The sequence below is a fragment of the Lactuca virosa genome, chromosome 9 (assembly GCF_052849685.1).
Source record: "Lactuca virosa cultivar CGN04683 chromosome 9, Lactuca_virosa_CGN04683_v6, whole genome shotgun sequence".
Taxonomy (NCBI): Eukaryota; Viridiplantae; Streptophyta; class Magnoliopsida; order Asterales; family Asteraceae; genus Lactuca; species Lactuca virosa.
The window spans coordinates 128605731-128621941 of record NC_136434.1 but is presented as its reverse complement, the minus strand read 5'-3'; positions in this window follow the sequence as shown (position 1 = coordinate 128621941).

The window sequence follows — 16211 nt, the reverse complement described above, 5'->3', positions numbered from 1 at the left end:
CTAAGTGTACTAGGGCGCGCCCTAGTACGCTGGGCGTACACATGAGTACGCTGGGCGTACGTGTGCCAGGAAGGAACCCTAACTTTTAGGGTTTGTGGAGTATTTAAACACTTTATGGACCATTCCTTCTCATCTCATTCAGCCTCCACACCTCCCTTAGCCGTCTTGAGAGAACCCTGGCCTTCTAGTGATCATTCTTGAGCTTTTAAGAGTGTTCTTGTGCCTTTAAGAAGAAGCTTGTGCATCAAGGAGCCAAGGAGGGAAGAGTTAGCCTGTAGATCTTGGTTCTGTTGGGTTTTGAGCATTCTAACACTCCTAAGTGTACATGCAACCCTAAATACCTTGGATCTATGTTTTCTCTATTATACATGCAAATATGAATATCCAAGGTATTATACTAACTAGCATACAAAAACTTTGATTCATATGAAATATAACAAGTTAGAATACATACCTCTTTGATGTAGAATGAGTCCATGAAGCTCGAGAGCCTAGTGCCCCAAGTGTGACACCTCAAATGGTTCACACAACACCAAATACACTTGGAATAACTTGAGAGAACATCCACACTTCATGAAAATCGGCTATCCCTTATTATCACTCTAGTGGCCGATTTTGTCAACAATAAGATGCTTATATAGTTAGTGACAATTAGGGTAAACCCTAATTGTCATAGCTTTCCATTTCCTTGGATCCATGCGTTCAAACATACCATGGAGCATCCATGGAGCATCTTATGGGTTTTATCCCAACTTGACAATCCATGGAGCATTAGCCCACTATAGAAGTATGGGTGATTTACACAATCAACCCATATATTTAATTAGTCTTCTTTTGATCACTTAATTAATTCTAGATTAATTCTTGATCAATACTAATTAAATAATCTTATTAATATATTATAACTTATAATATATTAACAAACCTTAAGTGTTATTTCTCTCATTATAGTCTATCCAAATGCATGATGCCATGCAACCCAAATGGACCATGCCGGGTCGGGTCAAGTCTTACCAATTATAGTTATGGACTTAGACATTAATCCAACAGTCTCCCACTTGGATAAGTCTAAAACTATTATTGCGTATGACTTCAAGAACCGACTGGCAATCGTAGCTCTCAAAAGCTTCCGTCGAACTCTGACCTTACCGATGATCTCTGACCTTTGTCAATGACTTGTCCATTAGATAAGTGATCATATATTCCTCCATTCTAGATATCATATGGACTGAGACATGGATTATAAATCATTCTCTCTGTCCATTTGTTGTTTCCCGATTTCCGATTTATGACGACTGACTGATTGAACAAATCAAATCAGTCCTGGCTTGGCCAAGCACTCACATGTGTCATCGCTAAATCATCGAGGGGCCCACAGATATCGCTTTTATCCTGAAGGTAAAAGGAACGGATAAACTTCGACTCATATGGATTTTTCTACTACTTGTTGAATCATACACAAAGGCACGTTTTATAACATCGAGTTACCAATGCGGTTTCGTGCAATCAATGTATAACCAACTCATAGTAACAACTCATATCTCTAGGTTTTAAGAATATAAGATATTATCGTCTCATGATCACTCGTGATAAAATCCATGAAGTGATTCAAATGAGCGTGGGTTGAATCCAATACTCAGAACTTATGAGCACTCATGAGTGTTGTAGCACCGCTTTGTCCAACATCTTAGACCTCTACAAGCCAACCCATGACAATCTTGATTCATATCTACTTCCAACATATGACCGACTGTGGATAGTTTGAATAACTTAGAGGAAGAATGACCTAGTTTATTCTGGAAGTCAAAACATGCAAAGTGAAACACAAGAATAATTTAATCTAATATGGTATCAAAACCTATGAATATAAATAAGACACTTTTATTTATCATCATACTGATTACTCATTATTCATTGTTTCGGTTTCATCAACTTTATACTTGAATTAAAAACACTAGTTGTCCCATGCTCCAAGCAAGTACACTATGTTTTTCAAAACAATAGTTTTGCCATACACCAAGTATGCACTCTATGTTTTTCTATGATCCTTACTTTATGAAATAAACCAATTGAACATAATTTCAATGATTCACACTCCCAACTCCTTATCAAAAAATGTAAGAATTCCAAATTCTTATCATTTACTGAAATCTGTTTAGATTTTAAACTTGTATGCACTGACCCTCTTGTAATGAATATGTACAAGGTCATAAAGACTTGTCAACAGTCATTATAGGGCATTCCAATCAAGATCAACTCCATGGAAACTAATTCAAACAACATTGCTTTGAATATCCTTCTTGCATTATGTTTTCTAATCTTACACAGATAACTACCACCTATGGAGACAACTCTATATTCTCATTTTGACTATCACTTCTGAACAAGAGATGCCTCTTTTCAGAATATGTCAATATGGTCCTTCCAAAATTAGCACTATACTTCCAACTGTCCCTGAGCAACTAATCTTTGGTAAACCTTAGATTGTCCTCGACAATTGCTTAATCATTTTAGTCATATCCAATTCTAGACCTTTTCCCTTCTTAATGCCTCTGGGCATTTGGAAAAATTTAGAAAGGACAAATATTATAGCACATGCAATCGATCCTGTACCCAAAGCAAATGGGACACGATTCATGATATCTCACATAAAGACATGATTCTAGACCAGTCTTTTGCTACAATATTTTTATTTTCCATGTTTTCAAAATTTGACTATGAAGAGGGATGTCGTAATCATAATCGAATTTTGAGAACACAATATATAGAATTTCCTTAAGTTGAACCAATCCAACATCAAATTCATATATATATTCTTGACTAAAGATGATTAAGGTCTCAATCTAAGCCTTTAGAACTGAAATGAAGTATATCCTCTCCCTTAATTATAGCAAAACAACTTTTTCAACCCCTGAACTTTTGTTTTTCTATAATTAACATTGCTAACTTGCAATACTAATCATAATTATCATGCTCCCACTAACATGATGATTATTAGCATAACACTTATGCTCCCACTAGCTTTGACATGTACTCAGAAATCAGCTGGACTTCTAGAAATCAATACTTTATTGACTTTCTTACCAAAGTTCAGATTTCTGATACGAGATGCTTTGATAAAACTTTATCAAAATCATACACCTTTCCTTAGATAGCATGCATGTGTGTCTAAACAATTTCAGAACTATGAAAAGGGATGCCGTAATCATAGTCTCAATTGTTTAGACCTTTTGCCATCTACTTCAAATCTACTTGGTGGAAGTGTTTCCTCACCATCATTTTCATGAATCGGAGAGAAACCTTATGACCCTTAGATTTTATGGTGTATGTGTTCTTATCCATGTGAATCGTCAAAACCATAGTCACAAGACAAGGATAATGACAAATCCAAACTCATATGGACTGAACTTATGCAATCTTAACTTCTTGCCACCTGGCAGTACAGGGCCTGCCATTGCTTCCAAGTTGTTATGCAACCAATTGAGAACTTTCAGAACTCCTATGCAAAGCCAACTTTAACTGGAATGGGCACAGAATATGTCAACACGATAGGTTATAAACCTCAAGTCGTGTGCTAGTGAAGAACCTCAGGTTTTATTCTTCATTAGATCTTGAAATCCTTTCAGGATCTTTAAGACTCCCACTGTCCTCTTGACATATAAGACTATCTTGCCAAATATTCAAGGGATAGTGCGGATTCTTTATCAAGACAAACACTTCATTCAATTGGCCTAAGTTGGTCTCTGTTTTATCCAAAACATCACAACTTACTAATTTCAAATGTACAAGAGTAGAAACACAATTGACTCTTACATTTGACTAGTGTTATAAACCTTCATTAAGATGTGTCACTCAAGTTACAATCTTGGAGTATGACTCTAAGAATTGTTTTGGAATGAAGTATGATTCATCTTTTTGATTTAACCATTTCAACAATTCATGACTCCTCTTCTTAGTCATAAGAATGCACTAAGATGACCTTAGAGGACTACTTGTGATATGATTTCTAAATCATTAAGATGATCACAGACATGATCTTAAAGTACTCTCCATCTTTTCAGATTTGAGAAACTTTTATCTTTCTGCCAAATTTAATTCTTCTCATTCGTTCTGACACACATTGAATCTTTTCCAATGTTTCAGAATTATACTTAAACTTGTAAGTATAACCATATTTACTAAGCTTTACTAAATCATGACGAATAGTATTTGTGGTGGACCTGATCAGCACACACCCAAGTGTACCCAATCCATTTGTCCTTCTCTTGACTCACATATACATGTGAACAAGGAATTAGTCTTAATTTTCCAAAGACGAAAAAATTCTCATTCATCATACTATACAACTTGCATGATTCCAAGTTTCGGTCCAATTTGAAACTTGGGTGATGAGAGTCTTTTCTTATTTGGTAAATTATGACACTACCACAAACGAAAGAATCAAGTCGATTTCAAATATTGCTATCAATGGAATCATATAAACAACCATTTTTCACAAATGCCACTTGTAAGGATATTTAAAATAAATATAAAATTTTTTTTTTTTATTTTATTTCAAAACTTTGCGGAAAAACTTATCCTTACAGTGCAAAAGCATATGGAAAACTTGTTGTTATCTATTCCTAAGCAATATATCACAACTCTTAAGCAGTAGCTCAAAAATTCTCATCACCGAACCATGCGATCGAAATCCATCTTCGCGATCAGAATCAGCTTACTTCTTCTTTAAGCTTCCTCTCTTTTCTTTGATTCTTAAAACTTCACCATGTGACCCAGTCACATGATGTAATAAGAATCTCAGAATAGAAACTTAACAGAGTTAGATAGTGAACTTCACCTGAAGTAGAATCAAACATCTTGACTTGATCAACCCTATGATCCTTCAGGTAAATAGGCAGTTTTGTAACCAATGCCCCTACCTTTGGCAATATAAACATATGGAGTCTATGGTACACGGGACTATCACAGACTTGCCTTACCATTTGGTCAACCGAGTTGACTATGGTCAATCCCTTTCCTTGGGAAGAGAAGGCTTTTCTAGATATCCAATGTTTCCATTGTCAATGTCCATTGGGAAGTTGATCTCCTAATCGAATTTGCTTTACTAAAGCTCCAAATCATTGCTGATTCAGCAGTACCATGCAAATAGATAAGATCATTAAGGGTCATGTCATAGTCTATTTCATAGTAGTCCCAAATGTAACTTACTATGTGACTTAGAAAGTGATTGAACATCCAACTTTCTTAAGACTTTGACACCCAACTTTCCCGGCTTGTCAATATGTGACTTCATATCCAAGATGTGACCACACATAGACTTTTCTTGCCAATAGGGCTTGAGTGACCTTAAACTTTTCAAGAACTTGTGGGTTAGGGAGAATAATTGGAGGAGGTGGACGAAGTGATGTTCTAAGAGATTTGGGAAGATCATAGATGTCTTAACTAGACATCTTTTGGGAGATATTCAAGATAGTTGATTTACAGTCCTTAATATAACACCCAATATGAAATATTAAGGCTAGGACCCAACACAATATTTTTATAACTTGGAAGAGGGATGCCGTAATCCAAGCTATAAAATATTTGAAGGTAGGTGAATGACGATTCACCAATTTCCACCATGAAAACGAAATAATTTAATTAGGTTTTACTTGGATTTGAAACTCCTAGACCTTTTAAGATTCATTGAACTGTTCAATGGCATGTTTCAATCTCGAGTGTGCCCTTCAGGTTTTGTGACTGGGATGCCGAGGATCACAAAACAAGGTGTGAAGTAACCATGCAAATTACTTGGTACTCTTAAATGTTTACCCCTCAATCGATGTGTCGGTTAACCACACAAGCTCCACCGATACTATGATAAATATTAAGTTACCCTTTGCCTACCTTGTTAAATCCAGGTTAGTGTGCCGGTTAACCACACACGCTCCACTAACGGTTTAAACAAAGTGCAAAGTGTAATTTCATGGATTACCACCTTATTCACAATTTTCCTAAGTAACTAAGATTGGGAATTAATAAAAGGTTTAGTTACTTAGTATTTATCATTAATACTTTTAATGAAGGGAGAATTATAGTCCTTGTCCTACCTGTTCGGCTAACGACCCTCCACCAGTCAAGGAAGCGGTGGGTGAGAGTGGACACCCATTAAGCGGCCATTTTATAGGCAACAACCTTATACCCCCCTTATAGACCGGCTTCGTGAATGAGGCCTACTAATGGTAAGACTGACTTGCTCTCATACATATATATATATATATATATATATATATATATATATTATTAACTTATAATATTATAAAGTATAAGGGTTGAATTTTAACTTTTAAAATTCTAAGGGCTTAACTTGGAATTAAAGTATTCCTGAGAGAAACTTTACAAATTCCAAAACTTGAGGGCAAGTTTTGAAAATATTCAAAACCATTTAATTCCATAACTTATGTGTTTAAAGTAGTTTTAATTAAAACTCTTCAAGTTCCATAACTTGAGGACAAGTTATGGAAGACTTTAAACTATTAAAGAATGTAACTCTTCTTCTTTTGTAACTTATGGAACTAATTAAGGTTACACATTTTTATTATTTAATGAAGTGACTCTTGAACCTCCATAACTTGAGGACAAGTTATGGAGTCATAAAACCATTTAATGAGGACAAGACTCTTCATTTTGTAACCTTTGCCAACTTTTATGAGTTTTAAGAAACTTAAATGTGACCTTTCATGTAACTTGAGGACAAGTTACACAAACACATTTTAGAATCAACTCTTAGATTAAAATGGATTAAAGACACATAATCAATTAACTTTTCCTATTAATCTAAGCAACTCATATGAACAAAGATAATTCACATCAAACTTTTTCATGTAACTAGCATAACTTTTAAACTAACACAAAGCATGAATCTATTGACAATTATCTTTGAAATTGGATTAGCATGAACATTACCACATCAAAAACAAGTTTAGAAGATCAAAAACAGCTTAGGGTAATGTTCCTAGTCCAATTCCAGCCAAAACAGTCGAATATATGCTGTCTGGGAGTCCAACTCGTCGAATGCATGAACCAACTCGGCGAGTTGGATGCATTTTGCCTTGGACTCGTCGAGTCCCTTCATGGACTCGGCGAGTCTGTTGTGCAGACAGCAACAAAATTCGATTTTTCAGCCATTTTTGCAAGTATAACAAGAAAACAAGCCTAGGCTCTGATACCACTGTTGGGTTTTGAGCATTCTAACACTCCTAAGTGTACATTCAACCCTAAATACCTTGGATCTATGTTTTCTCTATTATACATGCAAATATGAATATCCAAGGTATTATACTAACTAGCATACAAAAACTTTGATTCATATGAAATATAACAAGTTAGAATACATACCTCTTTGATGTAGAATGAGTCCATGAAGCTCGAGAGCCTAGTGCCCCAAGTGTGACACCTCAAATGGTTCACACAACACCAAATACACTTGGAATAACTTGAGAGAACATCCACACTTCATGAAAATCGGCTAGCCCTTATTATCACTCTAGTGGCCGATTTTGTCAACAATAAGATGCTTATATAGTTAGTGACAATTAGGGTAAACCCTAATTGTCATAGCTTTCCATTTCCTTGGATCCATGCGTTCAAACATACCATGGAGCATCCATGGAGCATCTTATGGGTTTTATCCCAACTTGACAATCCATGGAGCATTAGCCCACTATAGAAGTATGGGTGATTTACACAATCAACCCATATATTTAATTAGTCTTCTTTTGATCACTTAATTAATTCTAGATTAATTCTTGATCAATACTAATTAAATAATCTTATTAATATATTATAACTTATAATATATTAACAAACCTTAAGTGTTATTTCTCTCATTATAGTCTATCCAAATGCATGATGCCATGCAACCCAAATGGACCATGCCGGGTCGGGTCAAGTCTTACCAATTATAGTTATGGACTTAGACATTAATCCAACAGGTTCATCATCTGTTTTGGGAACTCCAGAAGGTATAAAGTTGTTATCTTTGTGCCTATTTCTTCTAGATCTATTCTTCGTAGTTTATTTGCACTCTTTTGTCCCATAAAGTCCCATTATAATGCATGGTTCGTTTTGGACGATTTGAGCTGTCCTTTCAGGCTTTAGAAAGGGTCCTAAGGTATAAAAATGAAGTCCCTTGGGCTAGTTGGGTCCCTAGTTCTTGGTAGGAGGTCTTAATGGATTAAGACCATGTATTGAGCCCTTTTTCAGTCGACCAAAGTCTTAAAGTTTGAGACTTTATGGTCCTAGAGCACATTTGAGTAGTAGATCTGAAGTTTAAGCTTAAGCGCTTAACCCATTAAGCACATATGAAAGTTTTATGATCTGTGAGGTTACGCCCCGCGTAAATCCAGTACGCCCAGCGTACTGGGTCAACCACCCCGATGGTGGTCAACCTCAGGAGAGTACGCCCAGCGTACCAGAGTAGTACGCCCCGCGTACTTCCTCTGTTGGGCTTATGTTATTTGGGCTTCGGGTTTGGGCAGTTTATAGGATAGATGGACTTGGGCCTTTGCTGGAATTTATGGATGTGGTGTTTTGGGCCAAGTCTTGATAATGGATCTTGGACATAGGCCCAATTAGGAAGTTGGGCCCAATTTTGTAAATTGGGCCATTAATGGGTCTTGCATAAAGACTTTCAAGGTTATGGACTTGGAATTGGGCCTTGGCCCAATAAAAGAAAATGGACATGATGGATTGAGTGGACCCTTAGCCAAGACTGTTATGTTGTGTATTGACTCGACATTTATTATGTGATAGTTCGGGTTTTTCCGGTGAGACAGCGATCAGAGGTTTTCGGTGCAGCAAGACTACTCGTGAGGTGAGTTATCCTCACTATATCAACAGGGTCTAAGGCACCAAGGCCGGCCCTTTCTCGGATTGTATACTGGTTTTGTCTGATATGTTTATTGATCTGTTAGATCTGTATCCTGGTAGTTAGGATGGTATTATGTTTAGTGACCGGGTTAGGTCAGTATCCTGGTATATAGGATGATGCTATGTTAGTGACCGGTCAGGTCGGTATCTTGGTTAGGATGTTGCTATGCTATATGATCTGCTAGATCGGTTTGTTTGTCTATGGACTGTTATGTGATTATCTATTATATGTGCACATGGTTGTTTGATTGGGGTTGGGTTGAGGCGGGTCCTGCTTTGTGCTGTAGGCCAACATACCCAGGGCGGACCGGATAGACTGCAGACCCGGGAGGGCACATAGTCAGGACGAAGGCCCGACGAGCGGTCCGGATAGGCTGAAGGCTCCCGAGAGGGCGGTCCAGACGTGCCGAGGCTCGGAGAGTGGGCCAGATAGACTGAAGGCCCGATGCGGGCGGTCCAGTCATACTGTAGACTCAGAGAGTGGACCAGGTGGACTGAGGGCTCGGTGCGGGCGGACCAGTCACATTGTAGACTCAAGATGCATGGTTGTTCTGTGTTTCTTATATGATATGGTTATGGTATTGTTGAGGTTGGTATTTTGGGGGTAACTCACTAAGCCTTCGAGCTTACATTTGTCGATTATTGTTTCAGGTACAGCGGATGACCGCTGGAAGGCGAAGGCGTGACCGTACACTCCCTCATATTTTGATTTGGATTTCTGGGATACTCTGATATGAAACTATTTTGGAAACCTTTTTTAATAACTTTTAGTATTGGAAATGTTTTTTTAAAATTTTAGAATTGGCATGATTTTTTTATGGGTGTTACACAAAGTCATCAAGTAAATGACTTTATGGGTCTAGACGTTCCTTAAGAAGTAGATATGTGGTTTGGACTCTTGATCTTGAGCATTAAGAGCTTAATGTCGAATATGGTTTAAAGGAGGAGTACGTTGGACGTACAAGTTTGTACGCGCAGTGTACAAGCCAGATTGCATGTACTCTTAGCGTATAGCTGACTACGCCCCGCGTACTCAGCCAGGAGGGTTTTGGCATTTTGGGCTTCGTGCTGGCTTCCTTTTTGGGCTTGGGTGTTTGAGTTCCTAATGGGCCATATGAGTATGAGTGTCTTGGACTAGGAATTTTGGTTGGGATTTAGGGTAAGGCCCATGTAAGGGGTTTGGGCCTAATTTTCCAAATTGGGCCTTGGTTGGTTATTTGACTTTTGGGCCTTTCAGGTGATGAGTTTGGGCCTTTGTCTTGGATCAAGCTAGGTTAGGGGTAAAATGATATTTTTACCTCGAGTATGGATTTATGGTTATGGTTTGGAACCCAATTGGTAATTGGGTGTTGTTTTGATATTGACAGTTCAGGAATCTGTCAGCCAACAGCCACGGATCGTCTGTGTGTTTCGGCAGTGCGAGGTGAGTCTCCTCATTGGGTTCAACGGATCGAAGGCACCAATGTCGGTCCATGGTTTTATGTTAGGAAGCTAGATGTCTGTTCGACTCTTGCGCGTTTTATATGATGATATGTTTACCGGGTAAGGCCCGATGCCAGGCGAGGCCTGAGGAGGTTATCATATGTTAATTATCAGTATGTGTCTTATGATTACCGGGCGAGGCCCGATGTCGGGCGGGGCTCGATGACCGTATGTAATGTTATAGTCTTTGTGATTATTGCATGTGTTAGTAGGTTGTATGTTTATATGATTATATGGTTATATGATTATGTGTGTATCGGGCGAGGTCGAATGTCAGGCGGGGCCTGGAGAATGACAGATCTGTAATATGAGCGGGGCTCGATGTCGGGCAGGGCCCGAGGCCGAGTGGGACTCGAGACCGGGCGAGACCCGATGGAGGGCGGGGGCCCAGTATGTGATTTATGTATGTGTGGTATGTGGTATCTTGGAAAACTCACTAAGCTTTGTGCTTACAGTTTTTAGTTTATGTTTCAGGTACTTCGGTTTTCAAAAAGGAAGGGATCGGGTTGACTGCATGGTACACACACTTTATGTTCCGCATTTGACTTTATTCTGGGATTTATACTCTGATTGTAATGTATTGGTTTTGAAACAAGTAATTGATGATACTTCTATAATTAAAATGAAATTTTATGTCAATATTTTAGGGACGTTACAACCTCAGTACGCCGCACGGGCAAGAAGTAATGCCGTACTTGCATCTGTGACAAGTGGTATCAGAAACAATCTACGAAGGGACATGCCGATATGGTCACACATTTGGTGGGTTGCCGCGAAGTAAAGGGCGACCTGTCGATGAATGTTCTGCCTCCCTGGAAGGAATTATCGGGGGGTGGACACATGCCGAGGATTCCGACTTAAACTACAAGGGCCGGGATCCAGTGTTGCGGTGTGCGATCATACTTGGCATCTGAAGGAAGGCTGTTTCGAAGGGACAAAAGTTCATCTTCCATCGTACAAGGACGTGCGACAAATTTCGGTGGGAGAGTGTCACAGACCAAATATCCCGTGACTGTGTTGACCGAGAAGATGAATACATTGCCACTAGATTAGCTTAGATTGGGTTCAAAAGAGGGCGTCCTAGCTCAAGGGCGTTGTTATGCTAGTCGTTGTTGCCTGGCCGAGTCGCTGAAGTGTGTGGCAATGAAGGAGGCCGTAGCGTTCTAGAGATACAATTGGTTGGGGGCTAGTGTCGCTTCCCTAGTGAGCCCATGGCAAGGCGAAACCAGTTGGCATGCGTAATCTGGGAGGGATGGTATCGGGGTTTTATGGGAGACATCGGTACGCTGCACATGCAAGAAGTAATGACGAACTTGCGTTGTGACAGGTGGCTTTGGTAAGAAAGGTTGAGAATTGATTAGATAGTTTAGTTAAGACATCGGTACGCTGCATGTAAAAAAAATTGCATTGTATGATTTAATTTTAGAGGTGACAAAAAAGATTGAAAATGGTTTTTTTTTTTTTTTTTTTTTTTTTTTTTTTTGACATATTAAACTTAGGAGATCACAGTACTATGGGATATTGACATGGATCCATATGCATGAATCCATGACCCTTGAACAAATATACAAATCGGTTTTGGTGAAAAGGATGATCCAATCAATGGCCCATGAAAACTTGTGCCTTATTACAAACTTTGTATCAAACTCATTTAAAGAATATGTTGGCTTAAATGTGAGCAAATTGGATTAAGAAATACGTTACAGACCGGTTCGATTTTGGGCTTAATGAAGAGAAAACAAATTCAATTAAAATTGGTTTTGACGTACCGGGTTTTGCTATAAAATATACACCTGCACAAAAAGACCGGTCTCGGACCATGACACAAAAAAAGACCGAGACCAAACCGGTCTAAAACAAGACTGGACCGAAAAAAAAACCAGTCCTAAAAAAGATCAGACTGAAAAAAGACTGCTCGAGACCATCCCGGACCGGTCCGAAAAAGACCGGACCGTTCCGAGACCTGTCTTAAAAAAGATCGGACCGGTTTGAGACCGAACGAGACCGGTCTGGAAAAAAAGACCCGTAACCACACTTTATAAATATATAATTTTTGTGTTAAATATACAATTTTTAATCACAAACTATCTAATTTATTTCATTTTTTTCTTTTATTAAATTTAAATTATCATTTTTAATAAATCTTAATTTATCATTTTGGTGATAATCTCATATTTGTTAATGGAAAAAACTCGAAACCAAAACAAAATAATCAAAAAACACCGAAACTAAACACAAAAAAAAACCGTAAATCGAACCGAAAAGGCGCATGGAAAGACCGAGAGACAAGACCGAAAAAGACCGGTTCGAAAAAAGACCGGACCGTTCAGAGACCAACCTCAAAAATACACTGTAGAACCTGTAGGGACCAGACATAAACCAGATTTGAGAAAAGCCTGTTTGGATTTACGGTTTGGTTTTTTCTAAAACAAAATACGAAAAATGTTATGTTTATATGGGCTAAAAAAACAAAGAGATATAGTAACCCAAAAGTCATCAAAAGAGAAGCACACTAGGCTCACTACATTCTGAAGCGTTTGGCCCTTCTCGTAAGCGAAATGCGAAAGCATATGGAAATGAAGTGGAGATGACGGCCTAGACCCTAATCACATTCAAGCAGTGACCAATTTACCCTTAGGCCTTGGGACATTCCTATTTTAAATTTTGATATTATATTTTAAAAGTAGTTTAACAATTACAAATTAGGCACCTTGAAGTTTATTTAATTATCCTTCCCTTCCTTGTTAAATATTGCTTCATAGTTTTAGCTTAATCTCGAGACTTGTTCTCTTGTATGGCTTCTTCTTCCACAAGTTCGAGTGATATTTGTCTGTGCCCGTTCAGAAGCTTCCATTGTTGCCCAAAAGGTGAAGTGGGAAGTAAGGGGATTGGTTGTATGGTTTGCACACATCAAAAGGCATCATTTACCTACTGAAGACCGTAAATGTATGTTACGTGAAGCTCTTTCTAGTGATGTTGGTTTATTTATGGCAATGGAAGAAACTTTGAAGGCCTTTGGTCAATGGATGTGTGGGAAGTGTATGACTTTACAGGCTCTTAGCCGTTATTGTCATCACCCGGATGGTCGTGTGAGGTTTGTTACAGGGGATGACGGCTCGAGTCGTTATATTGTCGGTATTCTAAAGCCGCCAACTAAAGAGTCGGTGACAAATGCTCTTGGAGGTTTGATTTTTGATGTTGCGCTCCTTGATCGTGTTTTTAAAGAGCCTATCACTACTGTCAAGAGTAACCCCCATAGTTGTCGTCTTGCTTTCTCTCAGGCTTTGAAGACCACTCTTTATAAGGTGATTGCCCAACCTGGTTCGGTTGAGGCATGGATGTGTTTGTTACTTCTTCCTCACTGCACACTGCAGGTGTTTAGACCCAAAAATAGACAAGAATGTAGGTATGGGAATAGAAAATCCTTACAGCAAAGCTCCATCCTGAAGTCCTTGGATACATGGGGGAAAGAGGGTGGTATCACGAAGTTAGTTCAAAATATGTTAGACAATCCTGAGGTTGGAGTTATGAGACAGGGTGGAGGCATCCTTCAGAAGGAGGCTTCATCAAGTAACACCAACATCAGACAGTGTCTCCGTAAGGTTAGAGATGGTCATTTACCGCAACAGTGAAAGTGTTATGCTCATCGGGTGTTGCACCATATAATGGTGATACTATTAAAGCTTTGGAGGACAAAGACCCTTTCAGACCACCCCCATCCATGCCGAGCCCCATAATTTCTGAACCTCCCCTTGTAGCAGACTTTGACTGTGTATTTGGTTGCATCAAATCATTCCCTAAAGGAACTTCTTGCGGGAGAGATGGCTTGAGGGCTCAACACTTACTAAAAGCCCTTTGTGGAGAAGGGTCTGCTATTGCCACAGATCTCATACATGCTATCACTTCAGTGGTTAATTTATGGTTAGAGGGAAGATGTCCAACCATTTTGGCAGAGTTTGTTGTGTCCGTTCCTCTCACGCCTCTACTTAAACCTGACAACGGGATCCGTCCGATTGTAGTAGGCACTATATGGAGACGTCTGGTTTCCAAGGTTGCCATGAAAGGTGTGGGTAAAGAAATGGCCAAGTACCTTAATGATTTTCAGTTCGGGGTTGGTGTATCTGGCGGTGTTGAGGCTGTGTTACACAGTGCCAATAGGGTGTTGAGTGAACACCATGCTGATGGGTCTCTTGTAATGCTGACTGTGGATTTTTCGAATGCCTTTAACCTGGTGGATCGATCAACATTTCTCCACGAGGTTAAGAAGATGTGCCCTTCCATTTATTTGTGGGTGAATTTCTTGTACGGGCAAGCAGCGAGACTTTACATCGGAGACCAACATATATGGTCTGCCACTGGGGTGCAGCAAGGTGACCCCTTGGGCCCTCTTATTTTTGCCGTCGTTTTGCACCCGCTTGTGTACAAGATTAGAGACAATTGTAAGCTCCTTCTCCATGCTTGGTATCTAGATGATGGGACTGTCATTGGGGATTCATAGGAGGTGGCTAGAGTGTTGAACATTATTCCGTTGCATGGTCCAGGTTTGGGTCTTGAGTTGAACATCAAGAAAATGAAGATTTTTTGACCTTCCTGTGATGGTAGGAAGCTTCATGCCTATTTATTCCCAACGGATATAGGGAGACCTTCTTTGGGGGTGAAGCTCCTTGGGGGGGGGGGGGCTGTTAGCAGAGACGCAGGGTTTATTAGCGGGCTGGCCATGAAGAGAGCGGTCAATGCTGTTGATTTGATGGGCCTTCTTGTGACATCCCCATTTTCACGGCCAGAAAAGACCGATTTTATTTATGCTTTATAAAAATCAGAGTACCTCTTTTCATAAAAATGTTGCGGAATTTGTTCCCAGAAAAACATGATAAATACGTTATCAAAGCATTTCCGAAGAAATGTATTTTTATCCATTTTAAAACATTTGGGATGTCATCGTCAATACAGAAACATAAGCATAAACAGAACTTACATTCATTTACACTAGTGATCTACATCTCTTTTAAATCCCTCAGTGTAAAGTAGATTCATATCGACACCTGTGATACAAATAAGCTTGAGTGGGTCAGGTTGGGAAACCTGGTGAGTACATAGGGTTTTCAACCCACAATAATTTAATTATTATGCTTAAACATCAAACAATCAACCCAATTACCCATCCCCATTATCTTCCTTACTCTTAAGGATCTATCCTAAGAATCATCTATCCTGCATTCGTTCATTTCGAAGTCCATCGCTTCCAGGGTTCATATGACAGGCACTAAGTCCATAGCTGCCAATGCTCGTTCGTAAAGCACTAATTCCATAGCTGCTAAATTTCATTCATCGGGTACTAAATCCATAGCTACCAGTGTTTATCTAATAGGTACTAAATCCATAGCTACCAACGTTTATCTAACAGATACTAAGTCCATAGCTACCGGCGTTTATCCAATAGGCACTAAGTCCATAGCTGCCGATGTTATTTATTAGGCACTAAGTCTATAGCTGCCAATGTTCACTCATATCATCTTTCATCTCTCATCATTCATCTACCCATGTTTCACCCAACATATTCGTAGATATAAAATACATATACAGTTTAAATTATTTAAAACATGTATAAAATCGTTCATCCAACATAGATAGCAAATATACAGGTTATATGCACACATAGCACGTAATTTATATAAAATACTTCATATCTATGTGTAAGATGAAAGTAACTATGCACTCACTTGTTAAAGTGATGATTCCAAACTCGGGCACCGCTTCGCTTTTAACGATTCTATTTTCCTTCGACGAAACCTAGCATTATTATCGCTAAAGTTTAGTCT